A 24382-nucleotide genomic window follows, 5' to 3' on the forward strand; every position below is an offset into this window, starting at 1 on the left:
TTACTCTCCTATTCTGTGGCTTTTTCCTTCAGCCACCTCCCGAACACGTTTTTTTCCCTCAATTTTCACTCCCCAACGCTTTCTATTCACATCACTTTTCCTTGTCATTTCTTAAACTATAATCTACATTCCAAGGTGCTACTCTGCCTCTCCCTCCCTTTCCCTTACTCTTTTCACGCCGTCACACCCTCCCATACCCTTCCATTTCGTTCCTACCCCACGTAGTTCATCCATCTGTCCATCCAGCTCCCTTTCTTAGCCCACAGCCTTGTCCAACCTTCAATAAACGACACACACACACACACACACACACACACACACACACACACACACACACACACACACACACAGCTTCTGCGCCACATTTTTTACATTAACGCGTGTCTCCTGACCTTGAAAAATAGTATATAAAAAGATGACCAAGAAAAAACCCGGAAAAAAAAAATCATTGTTTTCTTAAGTGTCTGTCCTTTTTTTTTTTTTTTTTTAGTGGTGATGTGGAGGAGGAGGAGGAGGAGGAGGAGGAGGAGTTTGGATGAGTTGTTTTTGTTTACGTTGTTTCTCCTGTTGCTGCTGCTGTTCGTTGTATTTACGTTGAGGGGAAAACTTTTTATATATTATTTCTTCTCTCCTTATATTTTGCTGAGAGTACACGAGGTTTTATGAAGAGAATAATGTGTGTTTTGAGAGGAAGAGAGAAGGAGAACCGGGAGGAGAGAGAGAGAGTGAGAGTAAGTAATAAATCTATATGCCAGAAAATCAAGTGTCATGAACGAAGCAGATCTGTCAGTCATCCCAGTGATCAGCTGGTGAATAATGCAGGCAACTAACGTGTATCTATCTTCTAATTACTATCTGTGTGACCTTCGCATTTACCTGTTTATATCTCGCTTGGGATGTAAAAAAGTTAAGTACTTGATCTAGATTATAAACCTGTTTTTTTTATTATTATTATTATGATTATTGTGGTTCTGTGATAGTTTACATAACGGTTGTGATTAAGGCAAGTTGTCAATGTCTTGTTGTTCTCCCAATGAGGGTATTAATTTATTTTATCTCCTAATTTGTGATTGGTTATTAATTATTCACTGTCTTTTGTTTGTCTTTCTTTTTCTTCCCAGCTTTGAACGATTTATAACGGTGCATTCTCTTTAACCATCCGTAACACTCGTCCAAGCATATATACATCTCTATGTCTGTTCACACTTTCCTATACATTTTCTCCTATAGACATTTTTTTTTATTCATCAACCTACGTATATAACTGTGCATACACCAATAGAACACCCATTCAAATCACACCAATGTAATACAAGACCTGCACATTTCTACCTCGATACATACTATACATATCGACCTGTCCTCGTGGTCTGAGGTACACTATCCATCACATACTAGTGCACCAAAAAATAATCTTGACACCTGCAATTCATCATCTACATCTTTGCAACACTTCTATATGAAAACCACGAGTATGTATCCTTCCCCCTTTCGTCTTCCATATAAACAGCCGCAAAACAACAACAGCATAACACTACCAACAAACTACGCACTGACACAAACCTTTTATATTACCATCCATCAATACCTTTCCACAAACACTCCACCGCGGGTTACCTCATCAACACCTCTCCTAATGAGCGTTCGCAATACTCACCTTTCACACAACTTGGTTTTTCAGTGGCTTAATCATCGCCACTTACATTCCCTTTTGACAACCAGATGGAAAAGTGTTACGTATTAGTTCCGGTGGCGCTATTGGTCTTTACTCTCCCTCATTCTCTAAAGGGCGGGAAGAGGTGAAGTGGTGGTACTTGTGCTAATGGTGTTTCAGAGTTTGTTGTTACCTTTTTACTCTTGATCTTGTTTGCTGCAATTTATACGCTCTCGCAGGGTATTTGTCTGTGTGTCTGTCTGTCATACTGTCTATCTTTCTGTTTTTTTTGTTTTAGGGTTAGTTGTTTGAGATGTTCTGTTTAGCTACTAGCTGGGTAGTTGTGTGTGTGTTTGTTTTGTTTGTTTGTTTCTCTTTTTCTGTCTGTGTGTCTTTCTTACAAGTTAAATCTAATATTGACAGTTTTATCCTTAACTTTTCTAAATGTATAATCTGTTGTGCAATTAATTTCAAAACCAATATATTCTTATTAATCTCACAATCAAAATGCGTGGGAACTAACTCTCTCTCTCTCTCTCTCTCTCTCTCTCTCTCTCTCTCTCTCTCTCTCTCTCTCTCTCTCTCTCTCTCTCTCTATTTGCTCCAATCAGACAGCGGCGCTAACATTGGAGTCCTGCTGTGCTCAGGAAGCGAAATGTGGCAGTTTAACATATTTCATTGCTCTCCCAGACTCATTTGAGGCGGATGTGAGAGTACATGTTCGAGCAAAGGGGGAATGTGTGTGTGTGTGTGTGTGTGTGTGTGTGTGTGTGTGTGTGTGTGTGTGTGTGTGTGTGTGTGTGTGTGTGTGTGTGTGTGTTGTGTTGTGTTGTGTTGTGTGTGTGTGTGTGTGTACGTGTACGTGTATTTTTTCAGTCCAACTCACTCAATAATCTCAACAAAGCACTTAATAATCTTAACAAAGCATCGCTCTAATGAAATTATTGGAGGTTAATAGAAAATCGATTGACAAAAAACTCTTCTTTCTCTCCAACTTTTTTTTCAAACATATTGATGGAAAAATAAATAACATGCAACTTACTTTACTTTATCGGTTATACGCGTTGATCAAGAACACACACACACACACACACACACACACACACACACACACACACACACACACACACACACACACACACACACACACACACACACACACACACACACACACACTTGCTAAAATAATTGTTACATAAAATAAAAGTAGATGAATAAAACAAAACATGGAAATACGTAGATAAATAGCAACGCTCTTAACTCACCCGTCCCAAAAGACTGACAGAAGAAAACAGAAATCAAACAATCACAAGGAACCTTAGCATCAGCAGGAGGCGAATGACCGGCGGCGATATTAATACCATCTTTATTAAACATATCGACAACTGAGTCTCATTTTCATTACAGTTAAAAGCGATCAACATTACTGAAAGTGACGCTAATCAGTTGAAATGCGTAATAATGACTGTTAATATCTTCACTTGTTCTTCGTTTCTTGTCGATAGCGTGGGATTATTGAAGGGTATTTCTCAAGACACGCAGGCTCAGTGGTACAGTGTTGTGAGGTGAAAGCAATCTTGCAACATAAGTCAAATTACTTTTCTCTTCTTATGTACTCGTATGTGAAGGAAGCCAGTAGATTATATTAAAAAAGGTAGAAAGAGAGGGTAATAAAAGACGGGGACTTCTTAAGACACGCAAGTTCAGTGGTTACAGTGCTGTGAGGTGGAGACAATCTTGCTACACAACTCAACAGTATTACTACATTTTTTTCATATATATATATATATATATATATATATATATATATATATATATATATATATATATATATATATATATATAAGGTCAGTGAAGGGTATAAAAAGGTGGAGAGATAAGGAAAAAGAGCTGATGTGTCGCTCCCAAGAAAAGTTAAACAAGATAGAATTCAAATAAGATTGTGAAAAATTATGTTAACAAATATAAATGCCTTTTTAGGAAGCTAACTTATCTGTCTCAGTAGGGATTCAACAGAAAAGAATTCAAACATAGTTGTGAATGCGAAGGTTAAAATTTATATTAATTACGCTTCAGGTAAATCAATTGACGTACATATGACATTCCTTGTATAAACTATATCAATATCCATCCATCATCGCTCTCACCATAAATTATATCTAATATCCATTGATTTAAGGGAAAATAATGATAAATTCATCGTCTCGATTGATAAAATGTTTAGCTAAAAAAGAAAATTTTACGAAAAGAATGCGTGGATTATAAAGCAAATTAATCGTTATTAAAATGAGCCAAAAACAAATATGATAGCTAAAGATGTAACCTACTACTACTACTACTACTACTACTACTACTACTACTACTACTACTACTACTACTACTACTACTACTACCAAAGTGACATCTGGCAGAAATGTAAGCGCCGTGCCGTCAGCCCACACATGTTTAGGCCTAGCTAAGCTTGGCAGCCCCTCCGCAGCAAACAGGGCGGTGATAAAAGGGCGATGGATTAGCGAAACGACGCGATTCAGGCCGCGAGGACACACACTGATAGGCTGAACAAACCTTCGTCTCGTCCCGCCCTTGGAAATGTGACTCTTTATTATCCCGGGAAAGAAAAATAATGAAAAATATGATCTGGTGAAATTAAGTGTGATCTATGATTATTCGTAAATTCGTGACCATGTTTATATATATATATATATATATATATATATATATATATATATATATATATATATATATATATATATATATATATATATTCTTCTGTAAACTTATAATATATTTCTGTGTTTGGAAAGTTCTGGTCTGTAATCATTTGTAAAGCCATGACCTGTTTAGTCTATTTGAATATCTTAATCTCTTTTTTTATTCCTTTGTAAATTCATAATCTATTTTTGTCATTTGTATTCATTTGTAATTTTTTTTACGCAATTCCATGTGAAGTTCTCATTTTCGCTCATATTCCTTTTTTTTTTTTTTGTCATTACAGTCATTATACATTTTTTATTTAATTCTTAACTGGCCTTTTGTAATTATTTGTAAATGTTTTCGATCATTGACCTAAACCTTGTAATAGTCTGTAACTGAAGGTCTGAGGCAAATCATTGTAACCCAGGCTATCTTTTGCAAATATGCTACTCATCATTTGTAATCATTTGTAATCCCTGAAGTTGTGACCTATCTATTGTAACCCTTTATAAATCACTCACTTATCTTATCAAATATGTCGTCATTCTTAAATAATTTCGTTGTTTTAATGGGAAAGGTGATGTAAGGCCAGCTGTGAACTATATTTGCACCACGTGTCCCTCTTCCTGATTGGTCGGCTTAGGGTTACGTGATGGATGTGCAAGAAAAACGTGCTCTGCTATTGGCTGATTAAGGATTTACCTATGAAATTACCGCCTGAGGGTCGTTAGTGAGGGGCGGTGAGTTACGGGGCGGCAATAACACTTAACGAATAACGCCATTATATCATTCCACGCTGTGAGTGATTGGTGCGCTTCTGTTTTTGTGTGCTACGCTACTCTGGTTTGTGTGCCCGTGTGTTTACTGCTCGCGTTATGTATGAGTAGTGATGAAAATAATGATAACAGTAGTAATAATTATAATATTGATAATAATAATAATAATAATAATAATAATAATAAGTAATTAACAACAATAACATTTACCATCTTTTTCCACAGAGCACGTCAAAAATGAAAAAAAATAGATAAAGGAGAAAAGGGAGGGAAAAAAAGGAAGAGAAGGATGAAATACAATCCCATACTGAAGATACAACAGAAGGTAAGAAATGAATACAGTATTACAAAATGCATGAAGAAAAGGAGGAGGAGGAGGAGGAGGAGGAAGATAAGAAGAAGATAGACGAAATATTCACTCTACGTAGTTACCATGCTATTAACCTTACTTCACCAAATAATATAGTAACTGGTACCTCTTTTGAACGAAACTTTTTGGAACACTGGACGAGACATTGTGACCAGATCTTGATACACCTGTTCGTACACCTCTCCCTCTCCCTCTCCCTCTCCCTCTACATCTCCCTCTCTCCCTTGCCCTTGACTGGTCCAGCTTTATCCCCACACATCGGACACGTGCCGCTCCTCTACGCAGGTTTCGTGGTGGTGGTGGTGGTGGTGGTGGTGGTGGTGGTGGTGGTGTGGTGTGGTTTTGTTATTATTGCTGTCGTTGTTTTATTTTCGCCTTATTGTTCTTATTTTTTCCCTTCTTGTTTCTTGTTCTTATTCTTATTCTACCATTACCACTACTATTGCTACTATTGCTACTGCTACTGCTACTACTACTGCTACTACTACTACTACTACTACTACTGCTGCTGCTGCTGCTGCTGCTACTGCTACTACTACTGCTGCTACTGCTGCTACTGCTACTACTACTACTACTACTGCTGCTGCTGCTACTACTACTACTACTACTACTACTGCTGCTGCTGCTGCTGTGTGTGTGCTGAGAGAGAGAGAGAGAGAGAGAGAGAGAGAGAGAGAGAGAGAGCGAACACCTAACAAACAAAAAGAAAGACAAAACAAACAACCAGGTAAATGAGACCGAAGAAAACAAACAAACACACACACACACACACACACACACACACACACACACACACACACACACACACACACACACACACACACACACACACGAGAAAGGTCAAAGGGAGTGTGAATGAGTATGATGAGTAAACTTGGCCGGGTAATGAAGAGTTTGCAGGTGCGCGGCGTCCAGGCAATAAAGGTAATGTTTCCCCCACCTCTCCTCCCCGTTCCTCGTTCCTCGCCGACGCCTTGCTGACGAGGAAAGGGACAAATTGACTCGTGACAAATAGTAGTGCCGGGGGAGTCTCCTGATATTAAAAGTTAGATGTAAATGTGTATGAATAAGATTGAAAGTTGAAAGAAGAAGAAAATACGATAGTAAAGATGTTAAAGGGGAAAATATATGCACGAATTGACTCCTGACTAATGTGGAGTCCTGAGAGAGAGAGAGAGAGAGAGAGAGAGAGAGTAGTGTTTGTACAGGATTGTAATAGAGGAAAGGAGGGGAGGAGAAGATAAAGGAGAGAGGCGTGAAAGTTGTAGAGGAGGAGGAGAAGGAGGAGGAGAAGGAGGAGGAGGAGGAAGGAGGAAGGGAGGGAGGAATGAGATGTTATGATGACAGAAAGGAAAGTGTTGCGGAGGGGAGGAGGAGGAGGAAGAGGAGGAGGAGGAGGAGGAGGAGGAGGAGGAGGAGGAAGGAGGAGAAGAAGAAGAAGAAGAAGAAGAAGAAGAAGAAGAAGAAGAAGAAGAAGAAGAAGAAGAAGAAGGAGGAGGAGGAGGAGGAGGAGAAGAAGAAGAAAGAAGAAAGAAGAAGAAGAAGGAAAAGAAGAAAAAAAAAGTCGAGTTGCAGACATAGCAGAGAGAGAGAGAGAGAGAGAGAGAGAGAGAGAGAGAGAGAGAGAGAGAGAGACAAAAAAAATAAGAAAGAGAAAAAACACTAGAAACGAACAAAAAATAAGACAAAAGAATTAAAAATAAGGACGAAGAAAGAAAAGGAGAAAACACAGTATTTGTTATGATGGAAAGAGAAGATTGATTGACTTATAGATTGATTTACAGACGCCCATAAGAATAAGATCATAAGGCACCATAAAGAAGAGGAAGCATTGATGGAAGAGATGCGTCGGGAAGAGAAAATGGGAAAGATTTGAGGGAGAAGAGGGACAGTAAAGACGAACGAATGACCTGGAATGGGAGAGAGAGAGAGAGAGAGAGAGAGAGAGAGAGAGAGAGAGAGAGAGAGAGAGAGAGGGTTGTAGGAGGAAAGAAGGAATGGGAAAAGGGTAGGAATATGTTAGAAAGGAAAGGATTAAGACGACGAGAAAAGGGGGACAAAGAATATTAGGGAAGAAAGAGGGGAGAGAAACAAGGAGATATATGAGAATATGAGAAGAGAGAATATAAAAAATAATAAAAGAAGATAATTACAACTTACATGGAGAAGAGAGAAGGAGAGCGAAGAGGAAGGTAGAAAGAGAGAGGAAGATTGAGAAGAAAGAAGAGAATGGATGATAAGACAAAGACAGAAGTATAAAGGAAAGGAAAACATGGAGAGGAGAAGAGAGAGAGAGAGAGAGAGAGAGAGAGAGAGAGAGAGAGAGAGAGAGGCTGTCACTCACTTTTCACTTGGTAGGTTTAGTGGAAAGTCCAGGAAATATATTATTGGTGTACATATTCCTTGCGCCCGAACGCCTCCTTTGCGACGGGATTTGAAAGGAGGAGGAAGTGGAGGGGGAGGAGGAGGAGGAGGAGGAGGATTTGATGAAAGAAAAATGTAAACCTCAAGGAAACTTAAGGAAAAATAAGAGTAATGTAAATTTGGAAACGCGAAAAGTAGACAAATGAAAAAAAAATGGATGTAGAAAGTAAAATAAACAAGGAAATTAAGAAAGAAATAAAGATGAAAGAAAATTACTGAAGAAGACAATATTTACATGAAGAAAACGAGTGAGAGTAGCGAATTCAAAATGATTTCAAAGACGGTCAATAAATAAAACAGAATTCAGAAAGAAATAAAAAAGAAATCAATAGAAATCAAATGAACAGATGAATAAGAAAGAAAATATTAAAGACTAGTGATAATGAGAGAAATATCCAAAACACTTAAGAAAATCAGTCAACCAACCTTCGTATTTGGAACTCTAACAAATATTTCTTCTGGATGGAATAACAATTTAAACTTTCCTCCACCACTTGCAATACCATCAGCCACAGGGGAAAAGAAAGAGCGTGGGAGATATTTTAATGTGATCTTTTTACTTTTTTTGCTCCTCTCCCTCACTTCTTAGGTCTCTCTTCCTCTCCCAGCGTCACCTTCGTCACAAGTCCCGCCGCCGCCACGGCCAACCACATAATTAATATCCTCTCCGGAGCCATTCAAGGCGAGAAGAGTCATTAGGGAACCCGAGAAATTCACTTTTTTCATTAAAACTTCAGATTGTGGTGAGGTACGGCACCTGAACGTCCACGAGAGAGAGAGAGAGAGAGAGAGAGAGAGAGAGAGGGGGAGAGCCACTAAATGTTCCTCTCGTTGGAGGATAACAATGCTGTCGATCTCTTACCAGGAACCAGAGTTGGTCAGTAATTACAGCAAAATTAAATTATATGAATTTTATGTTTTCCACTTGTCGTAATTAATAACGTAGTTCAGTAGCAAAATTTGTGATATATTATAATTTTGTGGTGGTGGAGGTAATGGTGGTGTTAATGTCGTCACTGTGAATCATTATAAAAGCCAAGAAGAAACAACATGAATGCAACAACTTGGGAAAGCTTTTTATTACTAACGTTCAACCAGTATCCATATTATTAAAAAAAACGTTCTCTTCTGTGTGGCGCGAGTGAACGAGTTTTCCTCGCTGGCTGCTGTCCTTGTCACTCCTGCATTCAGAGTGCCAACAACTCGTGACACTGACACTCTAGCTCTCTAAAATGACTCTAGATTGCAGACTGTCACCAGAGAGGAATCTTGATGAATTAATTGACTTTTCGCTCTGTCGTTACATATTTAAGATTATTTTCATCGTTTTCTTTATGAATGCTTTAATACTTTTTGCTAACTTTTGCTTGAGATTCATTAGACTTATTACTTATTCAAATTATTCAAATGATTCTAACGTCACCATCCAGACGTTACCACCTCCACGTCTGTGACCGAGGACAAATTTATTGTGGGGAAGAGGAGGTGGAGTTTTTATCCCCGGTGAAGCCTGTGGAGCCTGGAAAAATCTAACAGTTCAACACAACCTTCCAGATAACTGCCCTCTCTCCTGGAATGACACTGAACTCCCCTCCTCCTCCTCCTCTACGCTGAATATCCTCAATCTGTCCTTTTATTTATTTATTTTTTTTAATTTATGTTGGCTGAAAACTTTACATCTCGTCACTCACTAAATCCGCTTCTAATTTGGTGTTTTGATACACACACACACACACACACACACACACACACACACACACACACACACACACACACACACACACACACACACACACACACACACACTCACGTAATCTACCTCCAGATTTTCTCCCCTCTCATTCCTGCTCTTCCCTTGAGACCGAATGTAAGTTTAAATTCTATACATGTACTTGGGTCTGTCTTCTTTTCTGCTGTGTAGATGTGAATTAAAACCTCGTGAGTGGACCAGTGAAAATAGAACGCTCCTGATGTTGAATTACCAGAGAGAGAGAGAGAGAGAGAGAGAGAGAGAGAGAGAGAGAGAGAGATGCTGGAGAAGGATTAGAGCAGCAGTCCTCCATGTCTTTGGTCTTCTCCCCTCCCACACACACACCTTTTTCCGGCCTCTTTCTCACCTGTGTTCCACCTGGGAGCAGCGCAGCCAGGTCGTAAAGCTGAGAGTAGCAACCACAACACTCCTACCTGCGGGAAGAGAGAAGAGAGAGGCAGTTGTTAGTTGGTTTGTCTGTGAAGTTTAGGCATTTAAGTGGATAGATGAATGTATGTACAAGTAGATAGATAGATAGATAGATAGATGGGTTGACAGTAGATAGATGAGTAGATAAAGTAAATAGATACAATTGTCCATTAGTTAACTAATTTGTTGGAAACTAGATTTTATGATAGTTAAATAGGAAAATAGGTAAACAGCACTATTACATAGAATTAACAACAATATACCTCACAAAGTACAGAACAAACCACAAATCTTTCAGTAATAGACATATTGACACACGAAAAATCTCCATCTATTTTGAAAGCAACATAGATAGAGAGAGAGCATTCCTTGTCATCTATTTTCCTCTATTTTCCTGCCTAGTTTCTAAAGACTCATTAACATTCATCCTTAGCCTCCACCTGTCCCTATGGATCCTTCTTATAGGCTCACAGGATCACAGGGAGAGAGCGTGGGTGGAATAGGTCTTATTAGGTGTTGGAATATGTGTGTAACTAAGAAGGGATTAATGAATAGCGAGCAGAATGAAAGAGGATATGAAGAAAAAAAATAAGAAATAAATATGAAAGAGAGAAAGAGAGGAGAGAGAGAGAGGAAAGAAGCCGATGAAGGACAGGAGGGAAAGGGGGAAGATAATAAAAGTCCATGAAGGGGAGGCAGGAAGGAGAAAGAAATATAAAGAAAAGAGAATGCTTGGAAGGGAGAAAGGAGAGAGGAGGGTGTCAGGAGAAAAAGTAATGAAAAAAAGGAGTAAAAAGAGAATGTAAATAAATGAAAAAGGAAAGTATATGATGAGAGAGAGAGAGAGAGAGAGAGAGAGAGAGAGAGAGAGAGAGAGAGAGAGAGAGAGAGACTATAAATTCGTAATGAGAAGAAAACGTTACACGGACAGCTTAATTTTTTAGGTAAACTCAACTATTTATTCTGCGCTTACTTTATTTTTCATTACCTCACGGTCTTCAACATTTCATTACTTGAGCACACAAAAATAAAGAAATATAAGTCCTATAATCTCCTCCTCCTCCTCCTCCTCCTCCTCCTCCTCCTCCTCCTCCTCCTCTTCCAAATCACAGTTAGATAAAGAAAAAAATGTAATAAAAGAAAGAAAATAAGTTTATCGCTCCTTTTTCCTTTCAGTAACTTTAATTTTAAGGCTTTCTTGTTATACGTTTCATTAACTCTCTCTCTCTCTCTCTCTCTCTCTCTCTCTCTCTCTCTCTCTCTCTCTCTCTCTCTCTCTCTCTCTCTCTCTCTCTCTCTCTCTCGTTATTGCCTGCCATGTCAAGAGCAGTACAGTCTAATTGGGTGATTCGTCTGCATTTTTGAAGAGCTCACTGCCTCCTCCTCCTCTTCCTCCTCCTCCTCCTCCTCCTCCTCCTCCTCCTCCTCCTCCTCCTCCTCCTCCTCCTCCTCCTCTTCAAGCTGCGGCAGAGGAATGAAAAGCTGGTGGGATTCAAATACTCTGTGAATACGTGTGAGTGTCGGGAAGGAGGAATGAGAATTAGCCACAAGGAGAAAGAAAACAGCTTTTTTTTTTTTTCCTCAAGATCGAGCAAAAAGAAGGAAAATTAGTATAGAAAGTAAAGGATTATAATTAGGAGTGTATGAATGTATATGTTATTATTTGTTGTTATTGTTTGTGTCTATTTTTATCGTATTGCATTCATAATTGATTAACGTACGAATATTTGTAATCACGAACGCGAGAAATGTACGAATTTCCCTCACACACATCTTTTCCAACTCTCTTTAGAGGTGGAGGTGGCGCATGGTGATGGGGAGACAAGGCGTCATATCAATAAAAGGGAAATGAGTTTTAGATAAAGAGAAAGATTTATACAAGTCAATATTTTGGCACAGACTAGGCACGAGAGAGAGAGAGAGAGAGAGAGAGAGAGAGAGAGAGAGAGAGAGAGAGAAAGTTAATGAAACGTATAAAAAATTCGACCAAGAAAAAACAGAGGAGGAGGAAGAAGAAGAATAGTTGAAGGAGAAAGAGGAGAAGGAGAAGGAGAAGGATGAAGGGTAACAGCAGCAGCATTGGTGATAGTAATAGTAGTAGCAGCAGTAGTAGTAGTAGTAATAGTAGGAGTAACAGTAGTTGTAGTAGCAGCAAAATATATATATATATATATTAATACAATTTCATTTTTTCCTTATCCTCTTTAGCACAACAATTACCATCCATCACCATGTTTCTTCATTACCATAACAAGCGGCCTTAACACATTCCCGCCGTCGTAATCAGCGTCAGTATATTCTTGGCCTTCCCGACACACTTCCCGGGAGTCAGCGCAGTGTCTCCGAGCGTCAGGTGCAAACGTGACTAAAAGTGACAAACGGAATGCCTCCCAGCTGGCACGTGTCACCTAGCCGTCTGTCATCCGCATCACGTGTGTCACCTGAGGCATACCTGTGTGGCCTCCCAGCACCACCACGAACACCACCACGACCCCGACTCCTTGGCCACATTGCGTTAAACAGAAATGATTGTTTGTAAGTGTTAGTTCTAGAAATGTTGGTTCAAGTTTTAGTTATTGTTGAAGTGTGTTTTTTGTATGTTAATTCTGCTTTGAAATAGCTGTTTTAATTCTTATTTTTTCTTTTAGATAGCCGTTTTATTGGTTAGTTTTGCTTTGAACATAGCTATTTTATTTATTAGTTCTTCCGTCACTCTTCTACTGTCACTATAGACTGCCACGTGTACGCCTGATGGCTTCTTGCAAGTTCATTTTGTCCATCTGTTATGTTCTTTTAGTCTCGGTTTTACATAGTTTCATAGAAATGTGAGGGACATTAAGTGTTTATTTTGGGCCTTCCCTAGCATTGCTTATATTCTTTTTCCTCAATTCCAGTCATAGTAAGGGGTGGTTAGCTTTATTTTCTGTGTTAAAAACCTTCTAGTCACATTGCAGAATTCATAAAGCACATACTAAACATCATAATCATGGCTGTTATTATTCATGACCTCCATTATTCCACTGATGATTAATGTCACAAGAATGTAATATTAAATCCCTTCACTACCATATGCAACATTTCACAGCAAAGAGGTAATGTAAGAATCTTTTATAAGCACCGACAGGAATGTAAGGGATGAAAAAGGAATGCATTTTACAGTTGCTTGTCAATTTCATGTTTGGAGGTGGATGGAAAACGAAGAAAAAAAAAAAATGTCCAAGAGTGTTTAGTAATGAAAGAAAAATGTACCCAGTGCTGGTGAATGAGTTTAATTAAAGCTTATACAAGTATTTGCATGAGAAAAACACCCATTTCCCAGAATATTCAAGTGAGGAGATGGCGTGTCCTCAAGGTGTGTTTATTCTCAAGGTGATGATTCCCTCCACTTTATTTTTTATCCAGTCATGCAGTATTCATGGTCTTAAATTGGGTTTCATGTTTAAGTCACACCATTTCTCATGTCCTTATTTTTTTTCCCCTCTTTTTTAATTTATTTCAGAATTTTTCATCATTTGCGTTTATTCGGAATATTAATGTTCCTAGATGAGATATTAAATTCAAATAACGCCATTTCTCATTACTCTCTCTCTCTCTCTCTCTCTCTCTCTCTCTCTCTCTCTCTCTCTCTCTCTCTCTCTCTCTCTCTCTCTCTCTCTCTCTCTCTCTCAAGCCTTTAGAATTTTTCATCATTTGTCTCTGAATTGGCTGTCACTCACAAAATATTACGTTTATTTGTGCTCTATATTTCTCAACTATCCTTGTGTCAGATTCCGAGTGTTTGCCGTCAAAAGTGGAGCAAATATTGACTTGCGCTATCTACCTACCTCTAGGGATTGCAGCATCATACCCCACATTTTTCCGTATCGATAAAAATTCATCTGAACTTTTTTTTTTGTGCTCTCTCTACTTACTTTATATCTAAGTTACAGGTCACTCCGTAACATTTAGGAATAGTTAGTTACATTCAGTTTTACTAGATTCACTTGTATAGACTTGTAATTGCTCTTATATATGCTTAAACTTACTCTAGTTATACTTAGGGACACTTAAGGATATAACTTAACCCTTTGACTACTATTACGGGTTTTCATATTCATTATGTTTACTATTTGGTGATTTTATACAGCTTCAGAAACAGGTGGGGGATTAAAATAGTGAAGGCTGTTGCAGTTATTCTTCTGACCTCCATAAACCCCTTCCAAATGTAAATAGAATGGTCTCATCGTACACAAATCTCAAGGTAAAATGTGTCTCAGTATTGAAGAGGTCTGTGACTTCATACACGACTGTTGTACACTTTAACCACACTTGGACGTAGTTGCACTTATTTTTTTCATTAAAGGGCTTTCTTCTTCCTCTCACTAACTTTCTAATGCAATAGTTAACCAGTACTCTGTCATTCATACTTTTTCTGATAAACTGTGGATTTCCCTGCCTGCTTCTGTATTTCTAACTTTCTATGACTTGACTTCATTTAAGAGGGAGGTTTCAAGGCATCTATCCTTTTCTTTTTGGCTAACTCTTTTGGACCTGCAAGGGGATTGGCAACTAAATGAGCCTTTTTAATATTTTTCGTTGCCCTTAGCTAGCTTTCCCTTCTTACTTACAAATAATTAAGTAATCAAAACATACAATTATACCCATACTCATACATTTCTCACTTATCGACACTTTTAATTATACTTTCTTTTTTTTTATACCATGTGGGCTTTTCACGGGAATTTTTGGGCTAAAGGGGATACTTTTTGGGGTACCTCCTATATCAAAGCCCACCCGCTAGGAAACCGTTGCCCCGAGTGAGGAAGCCCAGCCTACACTCGGACCGTGGACAGGATTCGAACCAGTGCGCTTGGAGACCCCTCGGACCCCAAAGCACGCATGGTTCCACTGTACCACATACAAACAACACTTTTACACATTTAACCCCTTCAATACCATGACACGTTTTCACATTCATTCTGTTATCGTTTGGCGGTTTCATGAAGCTTCACAAACTCATGTGGGGGGAATATAAATGATGAGGACGCTGGCTATTAATTTTCCGACCTCCATAGACCCTTCCTAATGTAAATAAAATCGTCTAATCATAACCATAACTCACGATAAAAATGCGTTCCTGTACTGAAGGGGTTAAGACGCAATGCTTCATCTAATTTAGGTTATCAAGATATAATACCACGTCTCTGTGTGTGTGTGTGTGTCTGTGTCTGTCTCTGACCTGATCAGCGTGCAGGTGCGTGGCATTGTGTTCTAAAGTGGGATGAGGTCGTGCTGTACTGCTGTGATTTCCAGGGGAGCGAAATCCCATTACAGGGGAGGAGGCAATCTGTGCTGGCGCGAGGAATGCAAGGACCATGTGTGTGTGTGTGTGTGTGTGTGTGTGTGTGTGTGTGTGTGTGTAGTGTGAAGGGCCTCATCCCTGTCTTTGTCTCGTCGTAGAATGCAGGTGTGCTTCCATTTAGTTCTCATTACCATCACAGGTATTACTGGTAGTATATAGATATTGCACACACACACACACACACACACACACACACACACACACACACACACACACACACACACACACACACACACAGAGGTTCAGTATTTCGAAGTTTGCCTGAGTTTGTCGGTAATAAGCTTAGTATTGCATGTAATTACAGAAGTAGCAGTGCTCAGGTGGCATCTATGATCAGTGCTTTGTGAAGTTTGTGCCTCGTAATTTGGTTAGGTTATGATTTCCTCGTATGTGTGTGTGTGTGTGTTTGTGTATGTTCCTGTGAATTTGGAACTACTACTACTACTACTACTAATACTAATACTGCTACTGTTACTGCTACTGCTACTGCTACTTCTACTGCTACTACTACTCTCTCAGTTTACATTAGTTAGTGTTCAATAGTTTGTTTCATATATCCACGTAAGGGCCAACATAAGAGCTGCTGTTTGTTCCTCCTTCTCCTCCTCCTTCCCTCCCTCCCTCCGTCCCTTCCTCCCTCCCTCCCTCCCTTTCCTTTTTCTTCTTCCTCATTTCATCCTTTACCTTGTCTTCATCTCTATTTTGTCGCATCCTTCTCATCTATTTCCTCTCTCTCTCTCTCTCTCTCTCTCTCTCTCTCTCTCTCTCTCTCTCTCTCTCTCTCTCTCTCTCTCTCTCTCTCTCTCTCTCTCTCTCTCTCTCTCTCTCTCTCTCTCTCTCTCTCTCTCTCTCTCTCTCTCTCTCTCTCTCTCTCACTTAAACATGTCCCGGGCAGAAGTAGGCAGTTGAGAGCAGGAAAAAATGATCAGAGCTCCCAGGAAAGCGTTCAGTGGAAATATCATGACTCGAGGCGACAGTGATGGAATTGCGTTCATTTGACACACACACACACACACACACACACACACACACACACACACACACACACACACACACACACACACACACACCTGGATTTGTTAGTCGTTCTATTAGTTCGCTCATTTACCTGTCTATTAGTTGGTGTTGAATCATTTAGGTGTGTTTCGTTTCGTCATGATTTTTTTTTTTTCTATGTTGGTTTCTAGTTTAATTTTCGCCAGCTTCTTTGTTTTTCATGTGATTAGTGTAGACATTGTTTGATTAAGAAGTGTAAAGGTGAGGGAAAAGAAGATATGCAGAAAATTATGAGTAACTTGCATTTCTCAACTAATTTATTCCTCCCCTTTTTTTTTTATTATATTTGTCTAAGGTCTTCACTTTCCTTCCTCCTACGTGTTTCCCGCTCTCCTCCTGCCCCCCTCCCCACAGCATCTTCTACTGGCCTTCTTCACTTCACGTCTCCCTACACAGCATATTAGTTACCCTTCCGTTTTCTATCATATTTATTTTTCCATCCCTTCTCTCTCCCCTAACTCTCCTGTACACACACATTTAATTTCCTTCGCCCTCCATCCCTCCTCTCATCTCCTGTTCTTCCCTTCCTCCAAGTCTCATCTCAATCTCCCTACCTCCTCCTCCTCCTCCTCCTCCTCCTCCTCCTCCTTTTCCTCTGTGCTTATATTTTTCTCCCAACTTCGTCTTCTCTTCTTCCTGTCCTTTGTCGTAATCTCCTTTTCTTCCGTTTCAATCTCCCTCTTCCTTTCTCTTCCTCCATCTGCCACAGCGGCCAGGAAAGGTGAAGGAGTGAAGGTGTAATCTCTCTCTCTCTCTCTCTCTCTCTCTCTCTCTCTCTCTCTCTCTCTCTCTCTCTCTCTCTCTCTCTCTGTGTGTGTGTGTCTTAACCAAATGTGAATTATGTTATGGCGACACGGCGGACAAAGGAAGCAGTGACAGGGGGAGAGATGCTGAGATAGATAGATAGAGAGAGAGAGAGAGAGAGAGAGAGAGAGAGAGAGAGAGAGAGAGAGAGAGGGAGATGGATAGAAAGGAATGGACTCGTGGTTAAGTACGTAGATGGATTGATGGTGAGATACTTAATTGAGGGAAATTCGTGTGGATAGGTGTGTGTGTGTGTGTGTGTGTGTGTGTGTGTGTGTGTGTGTGTGTGTAACAGGTATACAGTAGGTGTGACTATGTGGGTGTGTGTATTTTGTTGATATCGTATAATTTCCCTTTTTTTAATGTGTGTGTATGATGCGTAGGAAATATGAATAGATTAAAAAAATGCGTAGATGATATTAATAAATGGATAAATAAACGAATAAAAAGAGTGATTTGTTACTGAAGGGAATTGAACGCGTAAATAAGTAGCAGAGAGAGAGAGAGAGAGAGAGAGAGAGAGAGAGAGACATTCAAACATGTTCAATGGTGACGTTTGCCAAATTCCTAGCAGTAGCAGTGTGTGTGTGTGTGTGTGTGTGTGTGTGTGTGTGTGTGTGTGTGTGTGTGGGCGCGTGCGTGCGACTTGAGTACATACACATGTTCGATTACATTAGATAATAGTATGAAATGTTTGGTCGAGAAAATGATGTTTCAGCGAGAGAGAGAGAGAGTAATGAAGCCACAATATGACTAGGAAGATGTCCATTTAACTCATTAACTATTTTGATTGGTACGTAGAGGGAGGAGGAGGAGGAGGAGGAGGAGGAGGAGGAGGAGGACGAGGACAAGGACAAGGACGAGGACGACGACGATGACGACGACGAACAGCGGCTACAAAAAATAATCGAGTTAATTTGTTGGTAGACTATTAATAATTCTCTCTCTCTCTCTCTCTCTCTCTCTCTCTCTCTCTCTCTCTCTCTCAGACGCCAACTCTTTCTTTAACATAAATATAAATACTTTAATATAAATACTTGTGAAAATTTGGCGCATGAAATCTCTCTCTCTCTCTCTCTCTCTCTCTCTCTCTCTCTCTCTCTCTCTCTCTCTCTCTCTCTCTCTCTCTCTCTCTCTCTCTCTCTCTCTCTCTCTCTCTCTCTCTCCCCTGCATATCACACCATCACATCTGCTTTTCCCGTCAGGTGTGTAAGCAGAGCAGGTGTGCGGGATGTTTTTTTTTTCGTAATTTATTGCTAACATGTGCGTTATTTGTACTTATTCGTCTTTTTTTATCTGATTTTTTTTATTTATACAAGTTTGAAGGAATTCGTGAGTCAGAGAGAGAGAGATGGAAACGAATGGACACATGGCTAAGTATGTAGGTGGATTAATGGATTTGTGTTGACTGTGTGTGTGTGTGTGTGTGTGTGTGTGTGTGTGTGTGTGTGTGTGTGTGTGTGTGTCTAATTTCTTTCACTGTTTATGTCATCGTTTTTGCATCTTCTCGCTTGAAAATCTGTCAGTTAATCAATCAATCAATCTTCCACTCTTCTGTGTTTACGTTTCTCTCTCTCTTTCTCTCTCTCTCTCTCTCTGATCCTTTGTTGGGTTGGAAACTGTAGCGTGTAGTCCCCGCCTCGCCATCGCTGTTTGCAGGACTACTTACTGGCGAGCCCGTTTGTATTTCCCACCTCACTGCTTGTTCACTGCGAGTTTTTCATTGTAGACTTTCGAAGCTCATGTTTTATGTTTCGGCTGGGAGGAGTTGTGAATTTACGGCGTGTTTGGTGTGACTTTTTAGTTTATCAATGTGAAAGGCAGAGAGAGAGAGAGAGAAAAGACTAATATGTAAGGGCATGGATGAAAAGAAAGGTTTGTAACACGAAGGAAGAAAGTTATGGTAGGTAGGAATGCAGAAAGTAAGGAAAGAAGAAAGAAGAATGGAATGAAGACCGCAAAGAAGGCACACATAGAAAAAGAACGCTTGTTTTAGATAAGACAGTTAGAAAGTAAAAAGATGAAAACGAGAAGGAAGGCTGGGAAAAGTTATGAATTTAGAGAGTTTGAGTTTTTTTTTTTTTTTTTTTTTTTAGTATTACGATGAAAGTTTGGAGTATGACGGGGAGAACATGGAAAGTGAAGATAGCAAAGGGAAAGGCTAAGTAAGAGTGGATAGTGAGGTAAGAAGACAGAAAGGAGAGGAGGAAAAGGAAGTAGGATGGTAGGAAGAAAAGCATATGAATCAAGAAAAAAGACGTAAGTTGCATATCGTATACAAGGAAGGAAAGAAGGAACTCAGATACGAAGGAGGAAAGATAATAATAATAATAATGATAATAATAATAATAATAATAATAATAATAGCAATAATATGAATAAGATTTGAAGAGAACAATAACAATAGAAACAACAAAAACAAAATGAACAAATAGAACGAGAGAGAGAGAGAGAGAGAGAGAGAGAGAGAGAGAGAGTTAATTATCTGTCGGAGGAGGACAGAACAGACTTCACTGATCAACTACTATGGTTTGTAGACTAGACGGGGTGAGCTGGCAGATGGAGGAGGAGGAGGAGGAGGAGGAGGGCACCAAACGAAGTTGAAGATTGATTGGTGAAATGAAGACGGAGGAGAGGATGAGAAGGAGGAAGAAATTAGAAGAACGTGATAGTGACAGAAAGATGGTAAGGAGAAAAGATGAAGAGAAAATAAAGAAAGAAGAGATGATAAAAGAGGAAGAGAGAGAGAGAATGTAGATGCAAAATTTCGTAGAAGCGAAGGAAAGAGAAGAGATAAAAGGAGAGGAGCAAAAAATGATAGAGAAGAACAGAGATAAAGAAGGAAAGAAAGAAGGGAATGACAGAAAAGTAGGGAAGGGCTTGGAGAAAACGAAGATGAAGATAGAAAAGAAAGAAAACTGAATAATAAGGGTGGAGGAGAATTAATGAATAGAGATAAGGAAGAGAAGGGGAACAGGAAAAGAAATAGGAAATGATTGACGTGTGAGAGAGAGAGAGAGAGAGAGAGAGAGAGAGAGAGAGATTATAACACTATCTATTCATGTTTGGGTGACAGCTTTGAAAGTCATAGGATTTTTAGCGGCTTTAAGTGGAGAAAGATATAATGAAAAGCGTGCATGGTCTGTTTGGTGTGTTTGGCGTCATGCAGACTGACTGACTGACTGACTGACTGACTGACTGATTGGCTGACTGACGGTGACGGATAGACGAAGGGACAGACACAGACAGACTTACACACAGACTGACAGACAACTAAACAGACAGGAAAAAGAGTGATAATGTATTAGTTATGCTCTGGGAAATGTGTGTGTGTGTGTATGAGAGAGAGAGAGAGAGAGAGAGAGAGAGAGAGAGAGAGAGAGAGAGAGAGAGAGAGAGAGAGAGAGAGAGAGAGAGAGAGAGAGAGATAATAACTAGGGTTTAGCATGTCTACATAAACAAGAACACGGTGAAGTTTAGAGCACACACACACACACACACACACACACACACACACACACACACACACACACACACACACACACACACACGATAATAGTGCATGACCTATATTGTTCTAGGGACACGTAAACCCTTTGTGTATGTGTGTGTGTGTGTGTGTGTGTGTGTGTGTGTGTGTGTGTGTGTGTGTGTGAGAGAGAGAGAGAGAGAGAGAGAGAGAGAGAGAGAGAGAGATTAACACTTGTTTTTTTTCACATTCATCGTCAGAGAGAGAGAGAGAGAGAGAGAGAGAGATTAACACCGTTGGTTTTTTCACATTCATCGTCAGAGAGAGAGAGAGAGAGAGAGAGAGAGAGAGAGAGAGAGAGAGAGAGAGAGAGAGAGAGAGAGAGAGAGAGAGAGCGCATGACCCCAAGTGATAAGGCTAAATCAGTCCTATGCATATGGAAAAATCTGTTTTGATGATCTTAACTGCATGTGAGAGAGAGAGAGAGAGAGAGAGAGAGAGAGAGAGAAAGAGAGAGAGAGGGAGAGAATCGGCGCCGAGGTAAGAGTTCCATATTGATTCCTTTGAAACTTTTAAGAATAAAACCAAAATGAGGAGGAGGAAGAAGAGGAAGAGGAGGAGGAAGAAGAAGAAGAAAGGGAAGGCGAAGGCGAAAGGAGAAGAAAAAAGTATGAAAGAAAAAAGAACGAAAAAGAAAAGGAAAAGGAAGAAAATTCGAAAAGAAAATGAAAATGCATGACATGAATAACAACGTATATCAAAATGAAACATTACACACACACACACACACACACACACACACACACACACACACACACACACACACACACACACACACACACACCTCAAGCGCTGTTTTAACCCTTACGCTTCTATTTTGTCCATCTTTCCTTGATTACTAAACACAGTGAGACATCATGACTTGTTCTTCAGCCTCTTTTACCTTTAAGTAGGATTTCGATTTTTCCTCTCTTTTTAATCATTTTTTATTACAGATGCTGATGAAGATTTAATGCATTTCTTTTTGTGATGTTAATTGTTTCTTATCGCAGAGAAAGAGTTTTTATGCATTTATGTCTTGTAAAATAACAGATTTGCTCTTATTTTTTTTTAAGGATTTGTAGCTGAGTGGGCCAATTTCCACCTTCCCTTTTTGATGTGCCAGGGCAGTGCTCTTGTTACATAAAAACATAAGAAATCCAAAACAGCTGAACTTCCTGGAAAGCTATGATTAATTCCTTTGGGATGCGGCAAATTGAGTTAAGTTTCCTTTTCTCCATCATTTGTACCCTTGGCGAGACTCTTCACATGGTAATAGACTGTACTATTGTGTCAACAGGCGGGTCACCTCCACTAGTGCCTTACTACTCGCATTACTTCGCCTCAGCCTCTCAGCACCTCTCACCTCCCATCCCAACGTTATACTCCGAACCAAGCCACCTCAACCTCCGAGTTCTCTTCCCTGCAATATTCTTTTCGTTATTTTCCTTCTCCTCGTCCTTCTTGAGAGAGAGAGAGAGAGAGAGAGAGAGAGAGAGAGAGAGAGAGAAACTAAATATAGTAGAGAACTTCAAAGAAAAGACTATTACTTTACGTAGGAAGAATTATACAGAGAATGAAGAGAGAAAAAAATGTGAGCCAAAGTTAGAAATAAATTAGTCAGAAGAAAAGGAAAAAATGGATAAAATAGAAAATAATGATTGCAAGTAATATAGGAGACAGAGAGGGTGGACAGTGGACACGGGTGGAGGCAAAGCAAAGACAGCAAGGGAAACATAATAAAAAAAAAGAGAGACACAGATGGATAAAGATGCTATAAAGACGAGAGAATAACAGGCAGGCAGACAGGAGGACATAGAAAAAAAATACAGATAGACAAACAGACACAACGCAGACAAACTTGAGGAAAAGGAATCAAGGGAAAACACTCTAACTTTCTCCCCACAATAAAATAAAATGCAATCTAAAGCATAAATAAGAAGGGATAGAAATTAAGAGAGGACAAAAGTACCAAGAATAAGCTAGAAACCCAAACTTTACTAAGAGGAGGGGAGGTAATGGAGTTGTCTTAAAGGAAAGCGAAGGAAGAAAGAAAAGAAAGAGATCCTTTTTGTGAGGTAATTAATTTTAGAGATGAGAAAATTCATAATTACTCTGTCAGATGCGACCCACAGCGGGGAGTGAAAGGGAAGGAAGAGTGGGGAGGAGAAGGAGGAGAAGGAGGAAGAAAAGAATGGTTAAAAGGAAGGAAAATAGGGGAAAAAAAAAGCGAATGACTACGAAGAGAAGTAACTGAAGAGGAAAGAGGTTATGATTGGGAAGGTGGAAAAGGAGGTTGAAGAAAAACATAAAGAAGAAAATGAGAAGAAGCGATAAAGACACCAAAGAAATCATACGAAGATAAATATAAGACAAAAAAAAAAAAATGAAAAAAAATGTAATAGAGGGCGGTGTGTGTGTGTGTGTGTGTGTGTGTGTGTGTGTGTGTGTGTGTGTGTGTGTGTGTGTGTAAAATTGCATAAACACTTTACTACTTTTCTGAATTCATTCATTTTACATACATTCTACCATACACCTCTCCTTTTCCACTGTCACCTGCACCATTACTCTCTCTCTTTTTGGCTATTAAACACAAGCGTGACGGTGACAGAGGCGCTGACGGAGGCCATGACGGTGGCGGTGACGATACCCGGGGCCACCAGTCGTGCTATAGTCGTCGCAGTCGTTCTCATTAGGAGTGAACAGCGCGGACACGACACACGGCTCACTTAATTGGTGTGCCTGGCTGTCAGTGTGTTGCTGTTCCTCTTGGTTTATTCCCAGGCTGTCCCACGCACACACCCATCCTTCCTGTCTCCTCGTTAGTCCGTCTCTCTTTACGTACCTCTGTAAATTACTCCACATGTACACGTCTAACCCTCTTTTTGGACGGCTATTTATGCAGGTAAAGTTTAATGTTCCATCGTTGCCTCGCAATGGGATCGTGAGGGAATATTCATGGCAGTGCTAGACGTATTAATGAGGCGTCACCTGGCCACCCCGCGCAGCTCAGATGGGGGAGAATCAATGTGGCAGGTACGTTAATGCATTCACCTGATATTACCGCTCTCTCAGCCCCTCCCATTCCGTCACGTTCATCTACCTGGTTGCCTCTCTCTCTCTCTCTCTCTCTCTCTCTCTCTCTCTCTCTCTCTCTCTCTCTCTCTCTCTCTCTCTCTCTCTCTCTCTCTCTCTCTCTCTCTCTCTCTCAAACCCTTCTGCGCTTCACCTCCACTATTTCAGAAGGCTTTATTTAAATTGACATGGGTTTTTATAGGTGTTTTTACTGTTCTAGAGGCAGAATGACAAGATTTCTACTTTTTTTTTCATGAAAGCAGAGAAAGAAAATTAATAACTGGTGAGAGAGCTGAGCGTTTTAAATACGAACCTTTATCTCGTTTTCTTGCTTCCTTCCTTCCTTGTTCTGTTCTGTTTCTGTTTCTTTTTCTGCAGTTTCTCTTCATTTATGTCATTGGTATATTTGCTTCATCTACTCTTTTTCTCCTCTTCTCTCTTCCCCAGTTTTTCTTCATCTTCGAAACTTTTACTGTTCGTATGTTTCTTCTTTTTTCTTTT

The 24382-nt window shown here is 39.7% G+C and overlaps 1 protein-coding gene and 1 pseudogene across 4 annotated transcripts in view; both read right to left on the reverse strand.

Annotated features, from left to right (window-relative positions):
* The window catches only part of LOC123514115, a 28557-nt pseudogene extending 13152 nt beyond the window's left edge, over positions 1 to 15405 (reverse strand).
* The window catches only part of LOC123514348 (FMRFamide receptor-like), a 526270-nt gene that overhangs the window by 472408 nt on the left and 29480 nt on the right, over positions 1 to 24382 (reverse strand). The window lies entirely within an intron of this gene.

This window comes from Portunus trituberculatus, chromosome 37 (assembly GCF_017591435.1).
Source record: "Portunus trituberculatus isolate SZX2019 chromosome 37, ASM1759143v1, whole genome shotgun sequence".
Lineage (NCBI taxonomy): Eukaryota > Metazoa > Arthropoda > Malacostraca > Decapoda > Portunidae > Portunus > Portunus trituberculatus.